Genomic DNA, 26,616 nt, shown 5'->3' with positions numbered 1-26,616 from the left:
TTACAAATGGGCCTTTGAATTTCTCACTTCATAAGTCCCTTTTAACCTAAGCCCACTACTTCCCTTGTTCTATTATTTGTGTAATATATACTTTTAGGAGGTAATTATACTTAAAATAGGAATAATCTTCATGATAATCACAAAAAATCATTTTTCATCGATCTAATTTAAATACTGTATTTGGGCTTTTTGAAATAAGCTTTTTAAGCCTGTTAAGTTTCGAGAAATTGTAGTCTGTTCGTATCTGTACAAATACAAATTGTTATAAGAACATTATTATTGACCGCTGCTACAATTAAATTATGACTCTTTCCGAAGCATCTGTTTTGATCAAATGGAAGAGGGGCAATAGCCAGTATTCAGAATCACTTATACCAAGTGGTTTTCCTTGACATTTTGTTTAATAATGCAAAGAGAACTAAGAGCTGTCCATTTTTTTTTAATGATTTCTGGGTTTAGGATCAAAACTTATGTGAAAAACTACAGAAACAAGCTCAGTAGCAAAAAGTTTAAACATAAACCCGGTTTAATGGTTAACACGGTTTAACCCGGTTCAAGCCTATCGTGTATGTAAAATACATAAATGTATGCGCTTAAATGTGACTGAGGCCGTTCAGAATCACAGTTACACTCAATTGAATAAAACCAGGATATACACTTTACTTTCAAAAATAGAACCATCACAGAAGGTGATATTAAATACCCTCGCACACCCAAGTGTCAGAATTACCGCCCGGATAAAAAAATGTAGAAATCAAGTGGAACATGTTTCACTTAAGAGTAAACTGCCACAGAATTGTCAATAGTATTGCAAAATATACACATTCTCATACTATGGTGGTTACTTCCGTCATATGATTTAAAAAATCTGACCGTGTATGAGAAAGATATGGACCAGACATAAACCGATATCAGTAACACTTAGATAACCAAACTTAAGAATTTTAGAAGTTTTCTTTAACCTTGACCTTGAAAGAAGGGACAGGGGTCTCACGCACAACACATCCACATTCCATGCTGGTCACTTCTGCAAAATAGTTCAAGAATCCGACTATGAATGAGAATGATATTGACCGGACAAGAACGAGACAGACAGATAGATGGACAGAAGGACAGACGTGACAACACACTTAATTCCTCTATATCAGTAGCCTCGATATAACTTTGTGAAGCGAAGGTATAATTACATAAGGGCGTACGCAATACACTTCAAGTAAAATGTTTTCTGTAGCTCTGAAGATGGGAAAATCCAACCCTTAGAAAACCTCCTTACCAGCTTTCGGACATGCACATATGTCAGTTTATTTCCCCATTTGCACCATAAACACATGAAAGATGCTTGTAATCGCTCAGCTTTGAAGCTGCACAGAGAGATGATAGACAGATTATCCAAAATCTCCCTCTAGCTTGATCACTGGTAAATTATATGGTAGTCAATACATATAATTGTAGTTTATTGCTTCATACAGGCCTATCAGAGCCAAATATATCTTGAATCCTTTATCGGTTAATTGAGTATGTGATCGAGTAAATTAATTTATTGCGCTGTGTTGTCAAATTTATGACCCAAGTTCCAAAGATAGACAGTAATCCGGTAAAAATATTAATACCATAGATTGATCACAGTGGAGTGTCAAAATCTGCAGCTATCATGTTTGTTTTCACTTAATGATATTCCATATGTATATAGTGGCACTTATACTGTCTCGTGAAATTCGAGGACAAATTTCAAAATGGATGGGGAATGTGTTACCTGGTATTCCATATGTATAAAGCAGCACTTATACTGTCTAGCTATAGAGCCAACTTTTATAGCGACGCGGTAGAGTGTCTGCCTGCAGAGCGAAAGGTTGTGGGTTCGAACTCCGACAGTTGCACATAGCAATGTGTGCAGTCTGTTTCATTTTTCGTCCAACAAGGGACATGTGTTGCACAATAAGCCTCAAGGTCTTTGCAAGTTGAACTTCGTCTTTGAAATTCGAGGACGATTTTCAAAATGGAGGGAGAATGTGTAACCCAGTATTCCATATGTATATTGTGGCTCTTATACTGTCTCCCTATAGAGCTAGCTTTTATAGCGACACGGTAGAGTGTCCGTCTGCAGAGCGAGAGGTGATAGGTTCGAAACCCAACAGGCGCACAGAGCAATGTGTGCAGTCTGTTACATTGAGAATAATTATTGGATGTTTAAATCACAAAGTGAAGGTCACAATTAAATAGTTGCAAACTATACCTTCATCTTCCACCTAGTATCATTGACATTTCAATCATTAACTAGAAGTGCTGCAATGCAATGAAACCTAGTTTTTAACATAAGCAATCAAAAATTATAGCCAATTAATTTCTTGTACAAGTTAGCAAAAAGGAGCAGCCTTTATCTTTACTCTTATCAGAAACAGTTGTCGCTGAAAATTAATCTTGTTAAGTTTATTATGTATTCAGTATCTATAAATTCTATCTTATAAGTTGTTGGGAGGAAACCATTTTTAATTTATAGCAACAATGACCTTTACATTGACCCCAACCCCCTCAAAAGCAATCCAACTTGCTAGCTCTTCACATGAGCTTACTACACATCCACTTTCATCACTATCCAAAAATTATTTTAAAAAAAAGCGTTAGAAACCTATGTTTCTGTATGTAGAAATACGTTTGCACAGTTATGGAAAATCGGTCACATAAGACAATACCAATCAAGAAATGCAACCAGATCTCTTCTTCACTCTCTCGTCAAATCACGTTTGGATTATTGCATCACTCTTATATATAGAATACCCAAACATTCAACGAACAAATTATATTAGGTGCAAAATACGGCAGCTCAAATCATTTCCAGAACATCTTGATATGACCACTTTACTCCCGATTTACATGGACTACATTGACTTCCAGTGCACGAACTTATTTAGAGAATATGATAAAAACATACCCGCCATCCAGGAACTTGAGATCCAAAACAAAACTCTTTAACACTTGTGGTGCCAAAACATGGAAAGGTAAGATATAGTCACAGGACCTTTCAGACAGCAGCTGCAAGGTTGTAGAACATTTTATTGCATAAATATTTCCTCAGGTATATAGGACTGTAAAACATTGACAAGTTTCAACAAGAGCTGTCACAGAGACAGCGCGCTCGACTATTCCACTGCTTTTCAGTGTAAGGATTGAAATGTTTTGGCGAAACATGCATGGATCACTGTTAGATAAGATTTCAATGCAATACATGATGTGCTGAGATATTAACATAAATTTGGTAACATGCAAAATTTTAACCAGAATTTTTAGGTCTTATAATAAAGGGCCATTATTTGCAAAATACAGTTATCTAACTTGGTTATTCAATTAGGCTGGGTGGTTGAATACCATTGTATAAAGTCTCACAGGTTCGGATCATGATGGTGAACAAGTGGGCAAAGTTTGAAAGGCATATGTCAATGGACTTTGAAAATATTTGAGGTGGTACACAAACTCTTACAAAAACTTTAACATAAGTGGTTTAAATTACGCCGACGCTCGGGTGACTAGGATAGAGCTCTCCTTATTCTTCGAATAGTCGAGCTAAAAAGGCACTCAAAACTCAATATTCCACCGAAATATATGGGAACAGATTATCTATAACATCAAATTGTAATAAAAAGACAATATAACTAATTTTAAATCTATATCATATAACTTTTTTAAATTACATTAGGCCACTACTTTTATATAAATTGGTTTACAAAACCGGCAGGTCTAATTTTCCGAAAAGTACAAAAAAATAAATAATGAATTTCACTTTTTTTTCCAAAATTATTTCCCCGACCGTATTGATTTTGGTGCGAAACGAAAGAAAAACAAACAGATAAGAGTACGAATGCAGTATTATCTCGACTGGTTTGTTGAATTGTAGCCGTATTCGCCAATCTATAGTGATAGTATGTGAGCAAGTCATCTGTTATGGCAGCGCCATCTGGCGGAATTGACGATAGCAGTCATTCTTTGTATGAAATAATTAATTAAATAAAATATGCAGGAGTCGTTAAAATAACAAGAGATGTTTGTCAAACATTATGCCCCCCCTGAGCGCCATGTTGTCAGGATTAAATGGAAAATTGAAAGAAATATGCATGGACCGAAATGACAGCTGATTTGTGGCTGTTTTAAGATTATGACCATTAAAGTGTGAGGATAAAGTGTGTTATGACCGTCATGACCTTTGACTCTATGAACTCAAAATCCAGAGTCATCAGCTGGTCACCAGAAACCTAAATGTCAAGTTTGAGGGCCATGGGTGCAGGCATTGTCAAGTTATCATACAGACAAGTCAGATGCAACTCCAAGTCAAGTTTGAAGGCCATGGGTTCAGGCATTGTTGAGTTATCACTCTGACAACCTTTTACCATTCAAAATCACTGTGACCTTGACCTTTGGCTCTATGAATCCTAAAATCAATAAGGGTGATCTACTGGTCAGGCTTAACATCCATGTCAAGTTTAATGATCATAGGTTCAGGCATTGTTGAGAAATCAGTGGTGGAAGATTTGTTAACTTTTTTGCGTTAAAGGTTACTGTGACATTGACCTTGACCTGATGACCCCCAAAGTCGATAGGGGTCATCTACTGGGCAGGCCCAACCTTCATGTCAAGTTTGATGACCATAGGTCCAAGAATTGTCGAGTTTGCTTTCAAGGTCACTGTGACCTTGACCTTTGAACCCTAAAATCAATAGGGGTCATCTACTGGTCAGGCCCAACCTCCATGTCAAGTTTGAGGGCCATGGGTGCAGGCATTGTTGAGTTATCATATGGACAACCTTTTATCATTCTAGGTCACTGTGACCTTGACCCCTAAAATTAATAGGGACAATCTACTGGTCAGGCTTAACATCCATGTCAAGTTTAATGATCATAGGTTCAGGCATTGTTGAGAAATCAGTGGTGGAAGATTTGTTAACTTTTTTGCGTTAAAGGTTACTGTGACATTGACCTTGACCTGATGACCCCCAAAGTCGATAGGGGTCATCTACTGGGCAGGCCCAACCTTCATGTCAAGTTTGATGACCATAGGTCCAAGAATTGTCGAGTTTGCTTTCAAGGTCACTGTGACCTTGACCCCTAAAATTAATAGGGACAATCTTCTGGCCAGGCTCAATCTCCAAATCAAGTTTGAGGGCCATGGGTGCAGGCATTGTTGAGTTATCACTTGGACAACCTTTTACCATTCCAGGTCACTGTGACCTTGACCTTTGGCCAGATGACCCCCAAAAACCATAGGGGTCATCTCCTGGTCAGGCCAATTCTCCAAGTCAAATTTGAGGGCCATGGGTGCAGGCATTGTTGAGTTATCAATCGGACAACCTTTTACCATTCAAGGTCACTTTGACCTTGACCTTTGGCCCAATGACCCCCAAAAACAATAGGGGTCATCTACTGGTCAGGCCCAACCTCCAAGTCAAGTTTGAGGGCCATGGGTGCAGGCATTGTTATCACATGAACAACCTTTTACCATTAAAGGTCACTGTGACCTTGACCTTTGACCCATTGAGCCCAAAAAACAATAGGGGTCAGCTACTGGTCAGGCCCAACCTCCAAGTCAAGTTTGAAGGCCATGGGTGCAGGCATTGTCACGTTATCACTCGGACAACCTTTTACCATTCAAGGTCACTGTGACCTTGACCTTTGGCCTGATGACCCCCAAAAACAATAGGGGTCAACTACTGGTCAGGCCCAACCTCCAAGTCAAGTTTGAGGGCCATGGGTGCAGGCATTGTCACGTAATCACTCGGAAAACCTTTTACCATTCAAGGTCACTGTGACCTTGACCTTTGGCCTGATGACCCCCAAAAACAATAGGGGTCAACTACTGGTCAGGCCCAACCTCCAAGTCAAGTTTGAGGGCCATGGGTGCAGGCATTGTCACGTTATCACTCGGACAACCTTTAACCATTCAAGGTCACTGTGACCTTGACCTTTGGCCTGATGACCCCCAAAAACAATAGGGTTCAGCTACTGGACAGGCCCAACCTCCATGTCAAGTTTGAGGGCCATGGGTGCAGGCATTGTCACGTTATCACTCGGACAACCTTTTACCATTCAAGGTCACTGTGACCTTGACCTTTGGCCTGATGACCCCCAAAAACAATAGGGGTCAACTACTGGTCAGGCCCAACCTCCATGTCAAGTTTGAGGGCAATGGGTGCAGGCATTGTTGAGTTATCACTCGGACAACCTTTAAAATTATTTTACCATTAAAGGTCACTGTGACCTTGACCTTTGACCCGATGACCCCCAAAATCAATAGGGGTCATCTACTGGTCAGCCCCAACCTTCATGTGAAGTTTGATGACCATACGTCCAGGGATTGTTGAGTTATCACTCGGACAAGCTTTGGTCTACCGACGGACCGACCGACATGCCTGTGCAAAGCAATATACCCCTCTTCTTCGAAGGGGGGCATAATAATAGCAATAAACATTGGCAAATTTAACAGCCGACACAAACAATAACTGTCACGTGACTGTTGTTTTTCCCCGCCAATTTAGGTCATGAAACTATTGTTGTTTATAGATAAAATATATGTGTCAGCGGCTGCCATCGAATAAGTGGACACAAATATCTGTAAATTATGTGTGGGAAAACATTTTATAAAATTTTATGGTTAAATATCAAATAACAGTGCACTAAGTGTGAGTGGTGAAATCGAAAGTAAAATTTCTATGTTGACACCGGTGACCTAGTTTCACAAGTTCGGTCGGTTTTATGGATTTTAAATCACAAACTGGTTTGGAAATACTTGTCATTGAGTCAATGTAAAGCTTGTGTTTATTCTAGATTACATGTGTATACATGTTTGGGTTAATAGTAAAGTAAAACCAATGAAAGAGTTGAACACATGTGTCAGTGACATTTACTAATGCCGGGAGTTGTGTGCAAAACATTTAGAAAAAAACACGGACAACTATTTTGAATAAGTCCATTTCAATTTGAAATGAACTTGATATTTCACTATAAATGAGATTTGTTGGTGTAACTAAGGAATACTCTTTAAAATGAAAAATAAACAAGCATGAAGTATAGATGTGCAATTTTTGTGTATTTAAATGCGTAAAATTCGCCTTTTCTTTTTTTTTTCAATTTAATTATAATTGGTCAGTTTTTAAGTGTTCTGCATTCACTTTAACTTTAGCATAACATAAATGTCTTGCTGAGTGATATACAATGTATCTTTAAAAAAAAATTGTAGTTTATACATTTAAACATGTTTAATAGTCAATTTCATTGATGTTTTATATACACAGTATGTAAGATTTAAACTGTGTGTTTACTTTGAAACTTTGAATGTACTATAACATGCATTAATAGCAGTTTAAAAATTTAAAATGTCAAGTAAATGATATAAATGTTCAATGTTTTTATGTTGTTCTTTGATTTTCACCCTTTAAGAGTATGTTTTGTGACTTTTTTCCTTTTTTTTTTCTTTTTTTCGACCACCCGGTGGACATTTTCCAAAAATTCTTGTAAACCAAAATATAAAAAAGGAGTGGCCTTAGCTTTAACAATTGCTTTAATTATTTTGTTTAAATGTTTTATGTTCTCTAAAATGTTGTTTGGTATTAATTTCATCTGTTTTAAATAAATATTAGGCATTGGATTTATTTTAAGCATTATATTGTTATTGAAGGTAATTACAATTTCATTTCATGTTGTATTGTTTGTCCATAATCTGTGATATGTAGTTTGAAAGGCACTTTTGAACATGTAATTCTTATTTGAAATGAGCGCTATAAATAATAATAATAATAATAATAATAATAATAATTGTCGGGCAGTAACCATTTTTCTATTTTTAGTAACAGTGACCTTGACCTTGAACCCACCTCCCTCAAAAGCAATTTCCAAGCTAGCTCTACACATAAGCTACCAACACACCAACTCCCATTACTATCAAGTAATGCTAGCTTAAGTTATTCGGCGGAAACAACGGACAGACAATCGCAATTAGTTATAAATATGACAGAGAATGCTCTATTTTGCCAAAAAGAGTTGCAGTAAAGCTATTGGAAATTGACTGATTTCAGGCTTGGAATTGCAAATAAGAACTTGAAATTTGTTATGTTGTGTTTGTGGATAAAATTACGTAAAATAAATGACTTTGAACAAAGTTTTAAAAAATGGGTCCCTTTAAAGCTGCACTCTCACAGATTTACCAATTTGACATTTTTTTCATCTTTTGCCTCAGAATCAGCTGAAACTGTTAACAATGCCTTCAAATAAGTCATATAGAATAACACACAATAGAACCAAGCACATTGTTTGGAAAAAAAAAACGGAATTTCCCTTAAAGCGTTAGTAATGTTTTAAGCCGTAAAATATCAATAATCATGCATTAATATTAAAAACTTAGATCTGATCTTTAGTCAGCAGTCTTATATCACTGGTTTTCGAACTTTTACGCTTATTTTATAGACAAAAAAAGTAATCAAAATGGCCAATCTCTGAGAGTGCAGCTTTAATAGTGATTTTTTTAAATGATATAATGAAATTCATTCTTTAGGAAGAACATGGGTGAAATCTTGTTTGCTTGGCATCAAAATTATCAAACAGCCCTGCTAAATCAAATCCCAAATTTGAGTTAATACGGAAAGCATTCTACCAGTGCAGGCCTTCCGTGTTTCTGCTAGTTTCAACCAGAGTATTATGAAGTTGACAATCAACAGAGGTGCCTTTTAAACCGCCTTCGTGGTAATGGCCAAATCAATTTATGACATGAAAGGACTATAGTGATTAATTGTTTTTAATTCCAGTATTTAATTTAATTGAAGCTATCTTCCTTCAAAGCAACAAGGACATTATTACGTCTCCACTTTTCATTTTACTAACTCTCACTGTTTAGTGAGTTATTCCAGCCAGTTAGTTCAGTTGATAGAACACCTGAATTGCAGGCAGTGGATTGGAACTTCATTGTCAAACTCAGGTTGCACTCTGTGACAAAAGTATTACCATTTCATTGACAACTGAACGATTTGATAATACTGTTGAACCAATTCTGTTATATGGCTGTGAAGTGTGGGGTTTGAGTGACCTAAGCTAAATAGAAAAATACATACTAATTGTATGAAACATATTTCAAAAGTAAAGTGGAGCTGGCCCATTTGTTATGCTCTATGATGACTAAAGTAGATTTCCACTTAGTTATGTAATTGAGAAACAGATAATAGAATTCCGGTATAAATTAACTCACAATTATTACAACTTATCTTCGATATTATACAAAGTACTTTGTAATAAGTCCATTCAAACAAATAAGCAATACTCATGGCCAGAAACTGTTTAACATATTTTTATTACCTTATAATGTGGCCTTAGCTTTATTTTGCAGAAAGAGCACTATGGCTGTAAAAAAAATCATTTCAATAAACGATCAATGCAAACAGACTTGCAGTAGTATTGTTAATTATTCTCCAAAACTTTGCGCTTATAGGAAATACCAATCTGGTTATAAGTTTGAAGGGTTTTATATATAAATTCCATTTAAAATGAAACAAGGCAGTACTTACCAGCTTTACATAGAATTGATATCAACATTTTATGTTTACAAAGCATAATGTATAAAAATGATTGTCAATTCCTAATATGCAAATTTATTTTAATTGTATTTAAAACTTTAAAAAAACTACCTAGCAACCTAGCCTCAAGTAATCAAGTTTTCTCTATATAGTTTCGTTTAATGATTATATTAAGTGTATTTTATGTCTTTTCATACAGTTAATCAAATAATATAAATATGCTCATCGGACCCAGAAAGCCTGGCTTGATAGTTTCTTAATTTCTTTACATGTTTATATATGTGGGCATAAATAAACAATCATAATTTATTTATAACCGAATCACACTTACCTTTGTGAGCACTGTTCAGATGTCAAAAAAGAATGTAATTATATAAAAATTAATGTTTTGTTGATTGCAACTAAAATAAACTCCAAAAAAGAGCTTTCAGTCACGAGAAAGTGATGTGAAGCAAACATTATCACCATACCCAGTCCAAAAACATAAATCCTATGACAACAAGAACATTTCTTCAAACAATAAAACCATTTTCCGACGATTTCTCTTTTTTCATGCACAAAAATATCACAAAAAAAAACAAAATGAAGATTCACTAACGGTCATCTGCGAGTCTCTAATGACAGATCTGTGTGAACAGAATCGCAGAGAAGTTGTTTCTCCCTGCAGCCTGAAAAACCAATCGAATCAGGCCGATAGCTATGTATTTTTCTGTGATTCGCAATTACTGTCTCACATCACATACATGGTTTGTTCAATGCTGCGTTATGAAGTTCCCCACAGGGACGGACTAACATTGTTATTTTTCATTAAATAAAACCATCTGCCAAACTTGGTTACCCTTGCAACTAAAGTCACAAGAAATCATTTTGTACAAAGAGATGGAAAAAAAATATGAAAAGTCCCTCTAAAACCAATTTAATTCCTTTGCTCACACCAATTTGATGTTATATGCAGATTAACCACACCTAATTTTAAGAAAATTCACTTATTTTTAGTTTGTGACCAAACTTACTTGTCACAAAACAATAATAAACAAATGGTAAAAACAGTTTATTAAAACTCATGGGAGTTATATTAACATGATGTGCCAGTTCACTTTAATGATGATTATGATGGAAACAATGTCCATCATAGGGCAGTGTGCTCGACTATACCTTGCTTTGTCTAAGTAATAAATGCATTAATGTGTTATGTGCATGTCGTAAACAATCAAGAAAACAAGAGCTGTAACAGAGACAGCGCGCTCGACTATTTTGCCTCTTTTAAGATAAGAATTACAAAGTTTTAGTGAATCATGCATGGATCACTGTAAAATAAGATTAAATGCAAAACATTATCTATAATTTCTAAGTTAAATAATAAAGGTGCAAATTTTGCATTATATGCAAGATAAAGTTATCATACTTGAGTGTTTAAACTTTCAATGCAGTACATCAAGTAGTTTATAAGTTATTGACTTACATGTGCTTACACGCAAAACCTTAACTGTAATTGCTAAGTAATAAAGGGGCAAACTTTAAATCATATGCAAGATAGAGTTATCTTACTTGAATAATTAAGAAGGTTGATTGGTTGGGAGCACATGTTTCAATGCAATACATGATATATTTGCTGAAATGTGATTACATGCAAAACCTTAACAAAACCTTAACAAGAATTTCGAAAAGTCGAATAATTAAGGACCATCATTTGCAAAACACAGTAATCTACCTGGGTTTTTCAAGTAGTTTGGATGGCTGAATACTGTTGTATAAAGTCTCAATGCAATAGTATCAATGCAATACATCAAGTAGTTGCTGAGATATGAACCTATGTGTGCTTACATGCAAAACCTTAACCGGAATTTCTATGTTGAATAATACAGGGCAATTAATTGCATTATATGAATGATAAAATTATCTAACTTGATTAGTTTAGTATTAACAGTCTATTTTCTGAAGTCGGAATATGACATTAAATATAGAACGTGCAGTTTCACTATCATTTTCTTGGTTCGGCCAATGTATGAGTATAAGTCATAAAATCTAAGATAAGAAGGTATTTTTCAGTATAGATATGAAGTTGAAAATTGATAATGTAACCCTTGGTTCATACATTTGTGGTCCTGAATTATCGAGTACCTGTACAAACTCACCTTTGCCATGCATGCATGGCTAAGCCTCCTTTGCCATGCATGCATGGCTAAGCCTCCTTTGTTGACAATCTTCTTTTCATTACTTATACATGAACAAACCCACCTTTGCCATGCATGCATGGATAAGCATCCTTTGCCATGCATGCATGGCTAAGCCTCCTTTGTTGACAATATACTTTTCATTACTAATACATGAACAAACCCCCTTTGCCATGCATGCATGGCAAAGCCTCCTTTGTTGACAATATACTTTTCATTACTAATACATGGACAAACCCACCTTTGCCATGCATGCATGGCTAAGCCTCCTTTGCCATGCATGCATGGCTAAGCCTCCTTTGTTAACAATATACTTTTCATTACTTATACATGAACAAACCCACCTTTGCCATGCATGCATGGACAAACCCCGTTTGCCATGCATGCATGGCTAAGCCTCAACAAAGCTTTTTTGTTCATGCAGACACCAGCATAGCTATTTTGTTGGTGCAAGTACCAGCAAAACTGCTTTGCACTTTTAAACAAGATTAACATTTCAACAAGGTTACTTTGCCAGTACTTGAGCATTCAGCCATTGACACTTGGTTACCTTGACATTTTCCTCTCTCTGACTTGACCATTCAACATACAATTTTAACCAAACTTTCTCTTTGGAGTTATGGCCCTTTTTTAATATAACAAGTGGTCTGAAGCTATTTTCCATCAGATTTAATTTAATTTAGTATGTTGGATAGCTGGGAACACATGTCTTAAGTGTCTTACATGCAAAACCTTAACCAGAATTTCCAAATCAAATAATAAAGGCCCATTATTTGCATTATATTCAAAAAGTGTTATCTAACTTGATTAATTATGTAGGCTGGATAGATGGGAATGCATATCTCAAGTTTAAATCCAATACATGATGCATTTGCTGAGATAATGACCTAAAGGTGCTTACATACAAACGCCGATGCCTGGGTGAGTAGTATAGCTCTCCTTATTTGGCAGAAACCAATGTTTCCATTCGACCCATTTTTTTACTAACAGTGACCTTGATCCTGACCACAACACCCTCAAACGCAATCCCAAGCTAGCTCTTCACATAAGCTACCTACACATCAACATTCAACACAAACTATCAATTCTTAAAAAAAGTGTTTGAAACCTCAGTGCTTCTCTGGACTCGAACATGAAGACGGAAAAAAATGTGAACATTGTATGTAAAATACATTGGAAAATAAGTTATGAAAACTCTTGCTAACTATCTCATCACATCAAGTTTGAATTATTGCAACATTTATCTATATGGAATACCCAATATTCAATGAACAAACTACAAAATGTGCAAACTATGGCAGCTCAAAAAACATCTAGATATGACCACATTACTTCTGATTTACATGGACTCCGATGACTTCAAGATTCTTATACCTACTTGAAAAAAGCACTCTGACTCAATTACAAAGCACCAACATTTTTAGACAACATGATAAAGCAACTCTTTAACACTTGTGGTGCCAAAACGAAAGGTAAGTTATGGTCACAGGACTGATTATTTTGTAAGGTTTTATGTTCTTAAAATGTTCTTTGTGATACATTTTATCTGTTTAAAAAAACAATTAGGCACTGGAAATTTATTTTAAGCATTATATTGTTATGAAAGGTAATTATATTTTCATTTCATGTTGTATTGTTTGTCCATAATCTGTGATATGTTGTTTGTAAAGGACTTTTGAACATGTATTTCTTATTTGAAATAATAATAATAATGATAATAATAATAATAATAATAATGATAATAATAATAATAATGATTGTTGGGCAGTAACCATTTTTCTATTTTTTTATAACAGTGACTTTGACCTTGAACCCACCTCCCTCAAAAGCAATCCCGAGCTAGCTCTTCACATAAGCTACCTATACACCAACTCACATTACTATAAAGCAATGCTAGCTTAAGTTATTCGGTGGAAACAACGGACAGACAATCGCAATTAGTTATAAATATGACAGAGAATGCTCTATTTTGCCAAAAGGCGTTGCAGTAAAGCTATTGAAAATTGACTGATTTCAGGCTTGGAATTACAAAAATCCGTTCAAATGAGTACCTGGGAATTGTTGTGTTTAAATAGTAATGTTTAATGCTTATTAAGTGCATGTTATGTCTTTTGATACCAATAATTAGATGTTATATGCTCATCTGAACCCGAAAGCCTGGCTTTATAGTTTATTAATTAACATTATGTGAGTGTAAATAAACAATCATAGTTTATAACCGAAGCACACTTACCTTTGAGAGCACTGTGATGATGTTGACAAAGAATGTAATCATATAATAATTAATGTTTTGTTGCTGGCAACTTAAATAAACTCCAATAAAGAGCTCTCAGTCATGAGAAAGTGCTGTGAGGCAAACATAATCATCATACACAGTGCAAAAAACAAATCCTATGAATACAAGAACATTTCTTTGATCAATAAAACCATTTTCCGATGAATTCTCATTTCTTATTCCATGCACTGACTTATCACAAAAGTCAAAATGAACATGACCTTCAGTAAGGTCAAAATTTGTCATGAATACCTGAACAAAACTGGGAGTTCATGTTCAGTAGCGCAGCACCATTGTTTTTGCCCATATTTAGAGCAATTCATTCACTAACGGTCATCTACGAGTCTCTAATGACAGATCTGTGTGAACAGAATCGCAGATAAGTCCTTTCTCCCTGCAGCCTGGGTAAAACCAATCCAATCAGTCCGATAGCTATGCATTTTTCTGTGATTCGCAATTACTGACTCACACCACACAAATGGTTTGTTCAATGCCATGTTATTAACTTCCCCACAGGGGCGGACTAACATTATTTTTTTCATTAAATAAATACATTTAACAAACATGGTTCTCCTGCAACTAATGTCACAAGAGATTTTTTTCTACAAAGAGATGGGCAATTATGCAAAACATAAAGCTGTCAAATTACTTTACTAACCAATCTTTTTACTGAAGCTATTTACTCCATATATTCACAGCAATTTGATGTTTTATGTGACAGTACCTAATCATTGACAACTCCTGAAAGTTATGAAAACATGACCTTGCTCAAAACTGTACACTTTGATGATAAATTATGAAGGAAGCAAAAGCTGTTGTTGTACAGAACGCTGGACTAAACACCATTCAGAAACAAATGCAAAATAATGTTATATGTGCCAGTCAAAAACAATCAAGAACAAGAGCACCGCGAAACGGAGCATTATACGCCCGAAGAAGATTCGGCTTGAGGTCCTTTTAATGTAGTGATGATTTGTATAAAGTTATTTGAAAATCGCTTTATTAGTTACCAAGTTATGGCCCGGACACGGAATCGCTAACGGACGAGTAACAAAGATTTGGCCCGGACACAGAATTGCTAACGCCCCCCATGGTGATTCTAGTCTTTGAGGTATGGACCTGGAAATTGCGCGCGACGCATCCTTTTAATGTAATGATGCTTTGTATAAAGTTATTTGAAAATGACTTTATTAGTGACCAAGTTGTGGCCCGGACACGAATTTGCTAACGCACCCCCATGGTGATTCTAGTCTTTGAGGTATGGACCTGGAAATTAAGCCCGACACATCCTTTTAATGTAGTGATGATTTGTATAAAGTTATTTGAAAATCGCTTTATTAGTTACCAAGTTATGGCCCGGACATGGAATTGCTAACGGACGAGTAACAAAGATGTGGCCCGGACACAGAATTGCTAACGCCCCCCCATGGTGATTCTAGTCTTTGAGGTATGGACCTGGAAATTGTGTGCGACACATCCTATTAATGTAGTGATGATTTGTATAAAGTTATTTGAAAATCGCTTTATTAGTTACCAAGTTATGGCCCGGACACGGAATTGCTAACGGACGAGTAACAAAGATGTGGCCCGGACACAGAATTGCTTACGCCCCCATTGGTGATTCTAGTCTTTGAGTTATGGCCCGGACACAGAATTGCTAACGCCCCCCCATGATGATTCTAGTGTTTGAGGTATGGACCTGGAAATTGCGCGCGACACATCCTTTTAATGTAATGATGCTTTGTATAAAGTTATTTGAAAATGACTTTATTAGTGACCAAGTTGTGACCCGGACACGGATTTGCTAATGCATCCCCATGGTGATTCTAGTCTTTGAGGTATGGACCTGGAAATTGCGTGCGACACATCCTTTTAATGTAGTGATGATTTTTATAAAGTTATTTGAAAATCGCTTTATTAGTTACCAAGTTATGGCCCGGAAACAGAATTGCTAACGCCCCCCCCCCCCCATGGTGATTCTAGTCTTTGATGTATGGACCTGGAAATTGCGCGCGACACATCCTTTTAATGTAATGATGCTTTGTATAAAGTTATTTGAAAATGACTTTATTAGTGACAAAGTTGTGGCCCGGACACGGAATTGCTAACGCACCCCCATGGTGATTCTAGTCTTTGAGGTATGGACCTGGAAATTGCGCGCGACACATCCTTTTAATGTAGTGATGATTTGTATAAAGTTATTTGATAATCGCTTTATTAGTTACCAAGTAATGGCCCGGACATGGAATTCCTAACGGACGGACAGACGGACGGACAGACGATGGAGGCCATAACATAATACGACCCTTCGGGCGTATAAAAAAAGTAATGAAAAAGTTAATCAAGGGCCATAATTTGTATTTAGGTTAATATGGAGTTACATAACCAGATCGTGCGATGGCTGTGACAACAGTTACTGTGTCAAGTGTAAAGTTCGTTGAATGAACATTATTTGATTTCTTAGTTAAAACCCAAAGTTGCCCTAAAACTTTAACCAAACTTTCTAAGTCGATCAAGGTCCATAATTTGTATTTATGATAATCATTATTTATGTAATCTAATTGTGTATTGGTCTTGAATGAATGTGTAAAGTTTGAAGTCCATTGAAGGAATGGAATTGGAGTTATAAGTGAAAACTCCAAGATGCCCTTACACTTTAACCAAACTTTTAAATTTGATCAAGGGCCATAACTCATTTTTAGGATAACATTGAATTATGTTATCTAATTGTATGATGGCCATCAACAATTGTGTGAAGTATGAAGTGAATTAAATGAAGGATATAGGAGTTATTAGTGAAAATAACAAGTTGCCCTAAAACTTTAACCTTACACAATTGGCCCTAAAACTTTAAACAAAGTTCCCAAGTCAGTCAGGAGCAATAATTTGTATTTAGTATGATATGGAGTTGTTGAACCTGATTGTGTGATGGTCCTAAACAACTGTCGCTATTAAGTGAATTAAATGAACAGTATTGGAGTTTTAAGTGCAAATGCCAACTTGCCCTAAAACTCTTAACTTCACACAATGTGCCCTAAAACTTGGATTATATGAATAGTATATATATTGGAAGTGAAAATGCCAATTTTCCCTAAAACTTATAACAGTCTTAAAACGAGCGCTAACGCTGAAGCCAATTGTATAGCCCTCCTTATTGTTTAATATTCCAGCTAAAAATTAGTTCACTTTTACCTGCTTCTGTTTTTTAACGAAATGGAAAAAGAATTTTTATTTCACGCACTCAGTCAAATTTGGTTCGGTTATACATATTTTGAACAAAAAAGAATTTGGTGTGGTCTGACATTTTCTAAGTCTTCCAAAACATAGCATAAAGTTCAAAAACTGGTAACAAGGTAAAGCAAGATTTTTTCTCTCAAATAGATAGCAATCCACACCAGTACTTGTAAACACTGGACAAATACAAACTGTGATAGGGCGATCAATATTGATGGAGCCCTCGGCACACTGGCGCGTGCAAAGATGATTTGCTTGCCGCTATTGATAGGATATTTTCATAATGGGTTTGCAAATTACTTTTCAAATTAGTAGTCTCAGCAAGAGAATCATATTAGCAGGAAAATGACAGTAAATAATTTGTGACATTTTTAAAGGGTCGTTCTTCCAGACGGTTGAAGGGCCTCACTCACAGACTTTATGTCTGCAACAAATTATTATTGAATTCCCAGCCTAAACTGATTCAAAACTCATTAATTTTACTTATGCTTCTTGGCATAATAGTTCATTTTTCGGACATTTATTTAATATCTTCTAAGACAAACTAAAATGTTGTTATGAGAAAGTAGGAGTTCCTAATGGATTAGCTGTAATTTTCCATTCTCTGACTTTTTTCCGAGGCACTACCAGTTGTTTTGTTAGTATTTGCGTGGATTTATTTTATTTTTTAATGCATATAGTTATGTGATCAATAGTTTTATTTTAAAATAAAGTTATCAATAAAGAAAAATTTCATTCAGGTAACATTTAAAATTTATTCACAAACAAAATTATTGCCAACACAATCATGCCCTTGACAGATTTCAAAATAGGTAATTTCATGTACTATTTCAGTTGAAATAAAACATTAAAACTTAAACTGTGATATCTTAAAGATGCACTCTTACTCCAAAATAAGATTTACCACAATAATACAATTGTTATAATATACCAAAAAGGATGAATAAATGTTGAAAAAAAATGGTTCTTATTAAAGATACCGTGTTTAATTTGAAAGAAAGGTGCAGAAAACATGGTATTTCTATCTTATGAGACAATTGTTGATCACTGAAAATCTTTTAGGACTCACCAGTCTTTAATATTTGAATGTTTCCAGCTATAAAATACATGATTACAATCTTGTTATCAGTAATTGATATTCTCCATAAATGTATAATTTAGTAAGAAGTCAAAAGTTAATCACTCAAAATTTATGTTTGTTACACAATGTACATTTTTATATATATTGATTTTAAAAAAGAGTATTATTTTAATTAACAGAAAAAAAAAAACTATGTATACATCCTGAAAAAAGATGCCGGGTTCTGTTTTAAGGGATTCATGGCCAAAGCAGGGCAAAGGGGCAAGACTTAGACCCCTTTTTTGAAATTGTTTCCAAAGTCATTTGTATTCATCTGATAATTGTACATACTGTAAAACAGCTGAGGTTCTGTTCAGGTATGAGGGATTTATGCCCGAAGCAGGGTAAAGGGGCTAAGACCCCTTTCTTTAAATTGATTCCTACATGTAAGTCATTTTTGTATTCATCCGATAATTGTACATCCTGAAAAACAGCAGGGGCTTGGTTCAAGTAGGAGGGATTTATGCCCGCAGCAGGGTAAATTGGCTTTTAACCCTTTGCGACATTGTTTCTGAAGTCATTTTTATATTCATTTGATAATTTTAAATCCTGAAAAATAGCTGGGGTTTCTTTTGAATATGAGGGGTTTATGTCCAAAGCAGGGTAAAGAGGCTTAGACCCATTTTCTTGAAATTGATCCCAAATTCATTGTTCCATCTGATAATTGTACATCCTGAAAAATAGCTGGGAATCTGTTCAAGTATGAGGGAATACTTCCATAAGCATGGTTAATTGGCTTTTAACCCTTTTTGACATTATATTGTTTCGCAAGTCTTTTTGTATTTATTTGATAATTTTAAAAATAGCTGGGGATCAGTTTGAGTATGAAAGCTAAGACTCTTTTTTGAAATTGATTCCACAGTAATTTGTATGACATTTCATGGTACTCCCAACTGTTTTTGATGCAACTGTCCAAGCAAAATAAAAAACAATCTTTACAACTGCAGGCCGTCAACCAAGTTTTAGTGAAAATATAGGAAATAATATAGGAAATTTTGTCCAAAAATATAGGAGGTTTTGGCATTCTCTGGGCAAAATATAGGAATTTTAAGGTTGAAAAATCGACATTAAGTAGTATGTAAGTGAACATTTACTTACTTGATTATTGGCTTTAATCATAAAATCTGTGTTTCACTTAATCCACATTCCTTAAAGGGACTGTACACCAGATTGGCACCAAAACAGTTTTTTTCTGTAACAAATCTCAGGACAATTATTTAATATTTTTTTTACTCTTCAATATCATAATTGTAAAAACAAGAGGCCCAAGAGGGCCTATGCTCTACTTGCATGGCTCTTGTGGTCAATTTCAATCCAGAGCATGTACGTATGAGTAATAGGTAACAAATAGATAGTTCACTTTTTGTGTTTTGGTTAGGCTAAATAATGCTGCATGTTCAACATCTGAGGACAGAAAGTGTTGTAAGCAGATTAGTTGCATGAACTATTTTAATATGTGCCATGTTAAGGTAATCAGAGGGTAAAACATATTTGCTTTTAAAACTGTACTCATGATCAAAATTTAATTTCTGTAGCTTAAAAAATAAAAATATTTCTTAATAAGTCTCTAAGAAACTTGTGACCCCTGGGCGGTGCCAGTTTTGACCCAAGGAGCATAATTTGAGCAACCATGGTAGTGGACCACTAAATAAAGCCTTGTTCAAAACAGCAAGGATCTGCATAGCTGTTTTAGACAAAAAGGTTTTTAACATTTCACAATTTCAGTATACCAAACCTGTGAACCCTGGGTATGGCCAGTTATGACCCCAGGGGCATAATTTGAACAAACATTTACAAGCAATTGTGACTTTACATGTAAACTTGGCTAAAAATAGAAATTCAAAAGGTACCAAGCTTTAATGGATATCTAAATACTGTACAAGTTTTATCGAAATACAATCAAAACTGAAGACTGTATCATGTTCACAGGCAATTCTTTACAGACGCAAAAACTTTTTTTATACTTTTAAGGCCCATAATCTAGGCATGCATGGGCGGATCTGGCTTTCGAAAGGAACCATGCTCTAATGGATATCTAGATACTGTACAAGTTACATTGAGATACAATCGAAACTGAAGACTGTATCGTTTTCACAAGCAATTGCTTTACAGAAGCACTGATTTTTTTATACTTTCAAGGCCAATAATCTAGGCATGCATGGGCGGATCTGGCTGGTTTAAAGATGGAACCAAGCTCTAATGGTTATCTAACTACTGTACAAGTTTCACCGAAATACAATCAAAACTGAAGACTGTATCGTGTTAACAAGAAATTGTTTACAGACGCACAGACGCCCATACTACGTACACATTACCATCGCATAAGGTTTTTCTGGCTTTTGGCCTCTGGTTTCAAACCAGGGTCCTCAAAATTGCAGTCCAGTGTTGTATTCACTGTGCTTAGAAGGAATATTTCAGCTACAAACCTAACATGATAATATCACGTGATAACATCGACTAGACAATCACGCATAAGGAATGAATTCTACTAGGTAGACATACCTAGTAATCTTTTTTAATGGAAAAATTCCCGAAAAACCTGCGAAAAATAAATTAATTGTAAACTATTTGGTACTTCAGTTAGTAAGTTTCAATGCATTGTACACATCGATACCAAGTTTATGTCAGTTTTCGACAATTTTCTTCTTTTTTTCGCTATTTCATCATACGGAGTACAGCCCCGTTAAACCTCTCCATCAAGGCAGACTATGCTGCAGCAACACAACTGTGGTCACCAATGTGGACACCTTTAAGATTTGATGTTCGTCATACTCTTCATCAAAGGTGTCCAGATGGATAACCATGTGTGTACAACAGCAATTCTGATTGATGGTGATGGTTTATAGGATAAAGACAGTATTAAACTGTAAATAAACAATATCTAAAGGCAGTATCAATCCTTTGAATGATTTCAAATATATCCCAGCACAACTTTTTCAAGAAAAATATAGGAACAAAATCCAAAATATAGGAAAATATAGGAAATATAGGACTGGTTTTGAAATATATAGGAAATTTCTCAAAAATATAGGAAAATATAGGAATATAGGAATTGGTTGACGGCTTGCAACTGTACAAAAGTCTGATACTAAAAGCTCTTAATCCTCATTTCAAGATTAATTCTGAACTTACAGGTAGAATCCCTGGTTATCATAAGATACAGAAGAAGAAAGACCCGAAGAGATGAAACTTGAACCATTTTACCCTTCAGTATTACAAAAACAATGTACGGTAATAGAATGTTATATTAGTAGAAATAAGACATCATGGTAGCTTATACCTATTCATTATACTTTGACTGTGAAGAGAGAGCCCTTAGCTGAAGTGAATCACATTAATAACCAGTAGGGCAAAAAAAATAGTTTGATTAAGGTTGCAGCCTTTTCAAAAACAGGTAGGGTAGGTAGTGTTTTTCTTTACTTAGGCTCTATGTAAGAACGTTATTATCATCATTTGGCAATAATGTGTTTTTTCTGTATAAAGTTTTAAATGTTTAAAACTTTATATTAGAACACAGACTTGATATTATTTAATTTTTTTACCAACAGACTATAACACAGGTAGGGTCGGCACCTATTTCATAGGCAGGAACAGATAACCTGAACCAAAAGTGTGGGAATCTTTTTAGGCCAAGTGGGTGTGTTGCCATAACTGGAGAATGCTCTGGTAATTGCTTGGGCTGGCTATGGGAGGCCATGAGGAAAAGATCCTTCTGGGGCTTAACCTTACAACATCTCGGATGAGGTGCACAGCAGTATAGGTCACAGAGAACAAAACACTCAATCATCCATAATGATACACCAACTCGACCTTTCTGAGGTGCAAGCATCTATAATCACTACAACATCTCAACCTTCCAAGGATTTAAACATCTTTAACCACAAAACTATTGCAACGCCACTAAGGTGCAAACATCTATAACAACTTCACCACATTGACCCATCTAGGGTGTTATAACGACTACACCACATTGACCCATCTAGGGTGTTATAACGACTACACCACATTGACCCATCTAGGGTGCAAACATCTATAACAACTTCACCACATTGACCCATCTAGGGTGCAAACATCTATAACAACTTCACCACATTGACCCATCTAGGGTGCAAACATCTATAACAACTTCACCACATTGACCTGTCTAAGGTGCAAACAACTTTAACAAGTGCACTACTTTGACCCGTCTAAGATGTGAACATCTACAACGACAAGACCACATTGACCTCTCCAATGTGCAAATATTTATAATCACTGGACCTCATTGACCTGACTAAGATGCAAACATGCATAAAGACTGGACCACCTTGACTCAAAAACTGCAAACATCTTTAACAACTGAACCAAATTGACCACTTCATCACACTGACCTCTCTGAGGTGCCTACATGCAGTGTTCTGCCAAGGACGCGCCCTTGCGCCATTGGCGCAGAAAAAATTGGTATGGCGCAAAGAAATACCTGTAGACGGGCCGATCGGCGCGCCCGTTTTTCGAAAAGCGGACGGCAATATTAATACCGCGAAAGACATTACTCCCCCAAACAGTTCAATAAGCGAAACTGACTGCATATTAGCAGAAAATTCTAATACATTGCCGGTAGATAACTGGGATGCTAAAACGTCTGCAAATCCATCTGACAAGAAAAAAAGTGAAACAAGGTCATTCCAGAAAAGATGGCTCTCCGACTTTTCCTGGTTGTTGTTTGATGAACAAACTCAATCTATGAAATGCACTATATGTTTAAAACATAAGAAAAGTAATGCAGTCACTACTTCTGAATGTAAAAACTTTAAAATCAACATTAACAAGACATGCATGTGGATGTTACACCATGTATATAATGGTTAAATAAAACACTTTCATTTACAAGTTTTCATTTTCCCCTGGCAAAGGTCATGGCCCTTCACTTTTGAAAATGGCCCCTAATTTTCATGACTGCTGGGCCATTCGGCCCCATCTTTTTCAATTCTTGGCAGAACACTGCTACATGTATTGTCAAAGGAAAGTGCTGATCTGACAAAAGCTACTTAAGTTAAAGCTCAAACAACATAACATACAAACAAAAAAACTTTTTTTTACTTCTCCCCGCCCCTTCCTCTTCGGCAGGAGGCAAATATTCCCTGAAACTTCGTAAAAATGAAATAATTGAGTGGTTTTGGAATCTTGGAATAGATAGCTTTGTACAATACATGTTCTTACAATATCTATACTCAATACAAGCACCCAAGAGGCCTTCTAGATTATGGCATGCACTGAATATGAATGCAAGAAGTGACCTTGACCTTCTTCCTCTTTTCCCCAATTCCAATGTACATAAGCTTACTGTATAACAAGCTTAATTACTGCACAACATTCTGAGACAAAATTGTTTTCCTTTTTTTTTAATAATCTTGGCCTTGCCACAACTAACCCCAAATGCAAACCCATGGTACATGTACCTCTGAGGCTTCACAATACATCATTCAAATATTAAACTTATCAGTAACATTGACTTTACCATTCCCAAGTTGTTGTTTTAAAAAAAATTGTAATTTGCCCAGGGCATTTCTGATTGGTGAAAATGTGTATTATTTACTGCTGAGAAAACATCACCACACTTAAGCATGCTACTCTGCAAGTGTTGACAATAAAAGTTACATCAAGTTGTCAACAATAAAGTTGGAATATTGTTTGTTTGTGTACACATCCAACTTTACGAGATGCCTTTAAATTAATTTTCACAAGTATCATGATAAATTATGAAGTTTGTTATGGCACATAAGTCGATTTGATCGGGGATAAAACGTTTCTCATCTGGAAAACTTGGGTGCAATTAGCCGAAAGCTAAGGTTCTTAGAATAGCATCTTTTATTTATTTTAGCTTTACAATGGCATTCAACTTCTGTTACTATTCCTTTTTTCTAAGAGGGTTTTTTTTCTCAAACGAAGCCTATTATGTAATAGTTAGAACTTTAGTTGAGATTTGACAAAGTTTAAGCCCCATAATACCCAGGCCTAAAAAAAAGTTCTTGTTTCTGGTCACCTGACCAACCACACTTTTTACCCCCCGACCTTACTTTTTTTCTGCCCAAAAACCAATTTTAGTAACCCCGAGTCCCAGTGGTCGAAATTAACACAGGCCCACAACCCCTGCACTGGTTATATGTCTCCCAGACTTATCCAAATTCTGAATAATATATAGCAGGTCTTGTTAAAAAATTTGATGCCAAGCAATAATATATATTTATAAGAATTCCGGCTTGTTCATTCTTAAGTATAATTTCAATGACTGTCGTGTCCCTGGAAAATGGTAATGGAAACAAAAAATTAACCGTGCTATCCGACAAAGATATTTAAACAGGGCTTTCTATTGACCTCAGCTCCCGTGAGAAATCGTTTATGATCGGAAGTTCTCAAGTAAGCATGAAATTTGAGTTGACCTGTGAGAATTTCAGTGCAAGATTCGGTAGTCCGGAATCTGAAGATCAAAGGGGCTGCAAACCATGTGCTGAATGTTTAAGTGATTAACCATCAACCTGCAGTGTCCAGTAGCAAAAGTCAAACTCAATGTCGTGAATAACATTGCCAATCATATGAATTAATGGATACATTTGGCAGTTTTACCTAACTACGAACAACAACGAGCAACAATATCAGAAATTGAAATACTATTTAATTCAGTTCTATTTTTTTCATTAGCTTAAACTAAAAGATAAATTTTGAAACTTTTTAATGCGAAACAGAAAAATAAACACTTTTTGTAGCATGCACATTGTCTGAAAAGAGCAGGAAACAGGTGAAAACCTTTATTTCCTGTCAGTCTTCATGATAGTGAAATGCAAACTGTTTGACGTAAATTGTGGTCCATCTACAGTTAAGTTCTATTAAATAACATTTTGATTGCTTTTCCATTTTTATAAAAAAAAACAATATAGGGATATTGGCAATAGGAACATTGAATATTTTTGTTTACTTCCGAATGTTATTGCATATTGGAATTTGAAAAGGATGCTTTTGCTGACAGAACAAATAATACACGCAGAATTCCTGTTTAACTCAACACTTACCATTACAACTCAGATAACATTGACATATATCGCCACTCTCCGCAAAAATTTGTTACGAACATCTAACGTCTTTTCCGCAGCCAGTACCAAATGTTGATATTTTTAGTAATAGAAGGTATTTCCCCGCCATTCACAAGTTCTACATCTTAGTTTTTGTAAACTACATGTAGATGATTTAGGTTGTTGTTTATAATTATAATAGGTTATTTTAACTACAAACAAGTCTTATTTTGTGTCAAATGTCATTGACTTAGCATTCGATACTATTAAAGGGGGTCTTATAGTATGCTGGCAGACAATACTTTCAACATTCCGATCCAAAGGTTTATTAAAAAAAAACACTAAAAAAAAACCCTACTGTACCTACCTAGCCTTAGGAATGTTTTTTGACTTATAAAATAAAACAGAGGTAAATATAGTGTTTGGCCAGCACATTAAGAACATTTTTGACTAACAATATCAATAAATAGAACTATTTGGATTCAGTAAACACATTTATTAATATAATTCTATTCCAAGTTACTATTACACTTGTATTATACCCCATATCATAAACCTGTGGTAAAATACAATTTCGTACAATTTCTCCAATGAAATATCCACAATAAACAAAATAACTAAGCCTATCTGCTCACCTTGATAAATATTTAATGCCAGACATCAAGGATTAAACTTGTTTTTTAGAAAAACATTTTTTGATCTTAGATTGTGTTTATGTTTATGTTGCTGAAGCTGGGATGTCTTCTAGAAACTGTGCCCTAACGCTTCTTGAGGTTACACAACACCATTATATTAATTTATACAAAGTTCATCTAAAATCCCAGGTATAGAACGTACATATAATAGAGGTGTACCCAATACGTAAAGCATTGCAAACAAAGTTGTAAGATAACGGTGTTTTTATAATTCGCAGACAGTTTGACATAAATAATGTTGACAGGCGGATTTTCTGGAGTTAAAGCTTTAAGTTTATAGAATACATTGAGGTTTTTTTTTTAAAAATAGTCGCTTCATTATGTTACGCACCGGGTGATGAAATAAAACGAACGCTATGATGATTTTTATGAAATTAAGTATATAGTTAAGAAATGTACCTGTGCATATATGGCAATTATAAAATATAAGTAACAATTAAATGCAATATATTATATCCATCCATTTTGTGTATTTGAAAATTGTATTGATCACTAAACTCGTAACCATACATTATTTCATTTTGTCAC

At 35.3% G+C, this 26,616-nt stretch overlaps 1 protein-coding gene across 1 annotated transcript in view; it reads right to left on the bottom strand.

Moving 5' to 3' along the window:
• The window catches only part of LOC128208718 (uncharacterized), a 75,553-nt gene extending 49,414 nt beyond the window's left edge, over positions 1 to 26,139 (bottom strand). Inside the window, exon 1 of the mRNA XM_052912267.1 lies at positions 26,029 to 26,139. The gene's annotated coding sequence lies outside the window, so the exon portion shown is untranslated. The remainder of the gene's footprint in view (positions 1 to 26,028) is intronic.
• Positions 26,140 to 26,616: the final 477 nt, after the last annotated feature.

Source organism: Mya arenaria, chromosome 11 (assembly GCF_026914265.1).
Source record: "Mya arenaria isolate MELC-2E11 chromosome 11, ASM2691426v1".
In the NCBI taxonomy this organism is placed as follows: domain Eukaryota; kingdom Metazoa; phylum Mollusca; class Bivalvia; order Myida; family Myidae; genus Mya; species Mya arenaria.
The sequence above is the reverse complement of the archived record's forward strand: the minus strand, read 5'-3'. Positions and strand labels throughout refer to the sequence as shown.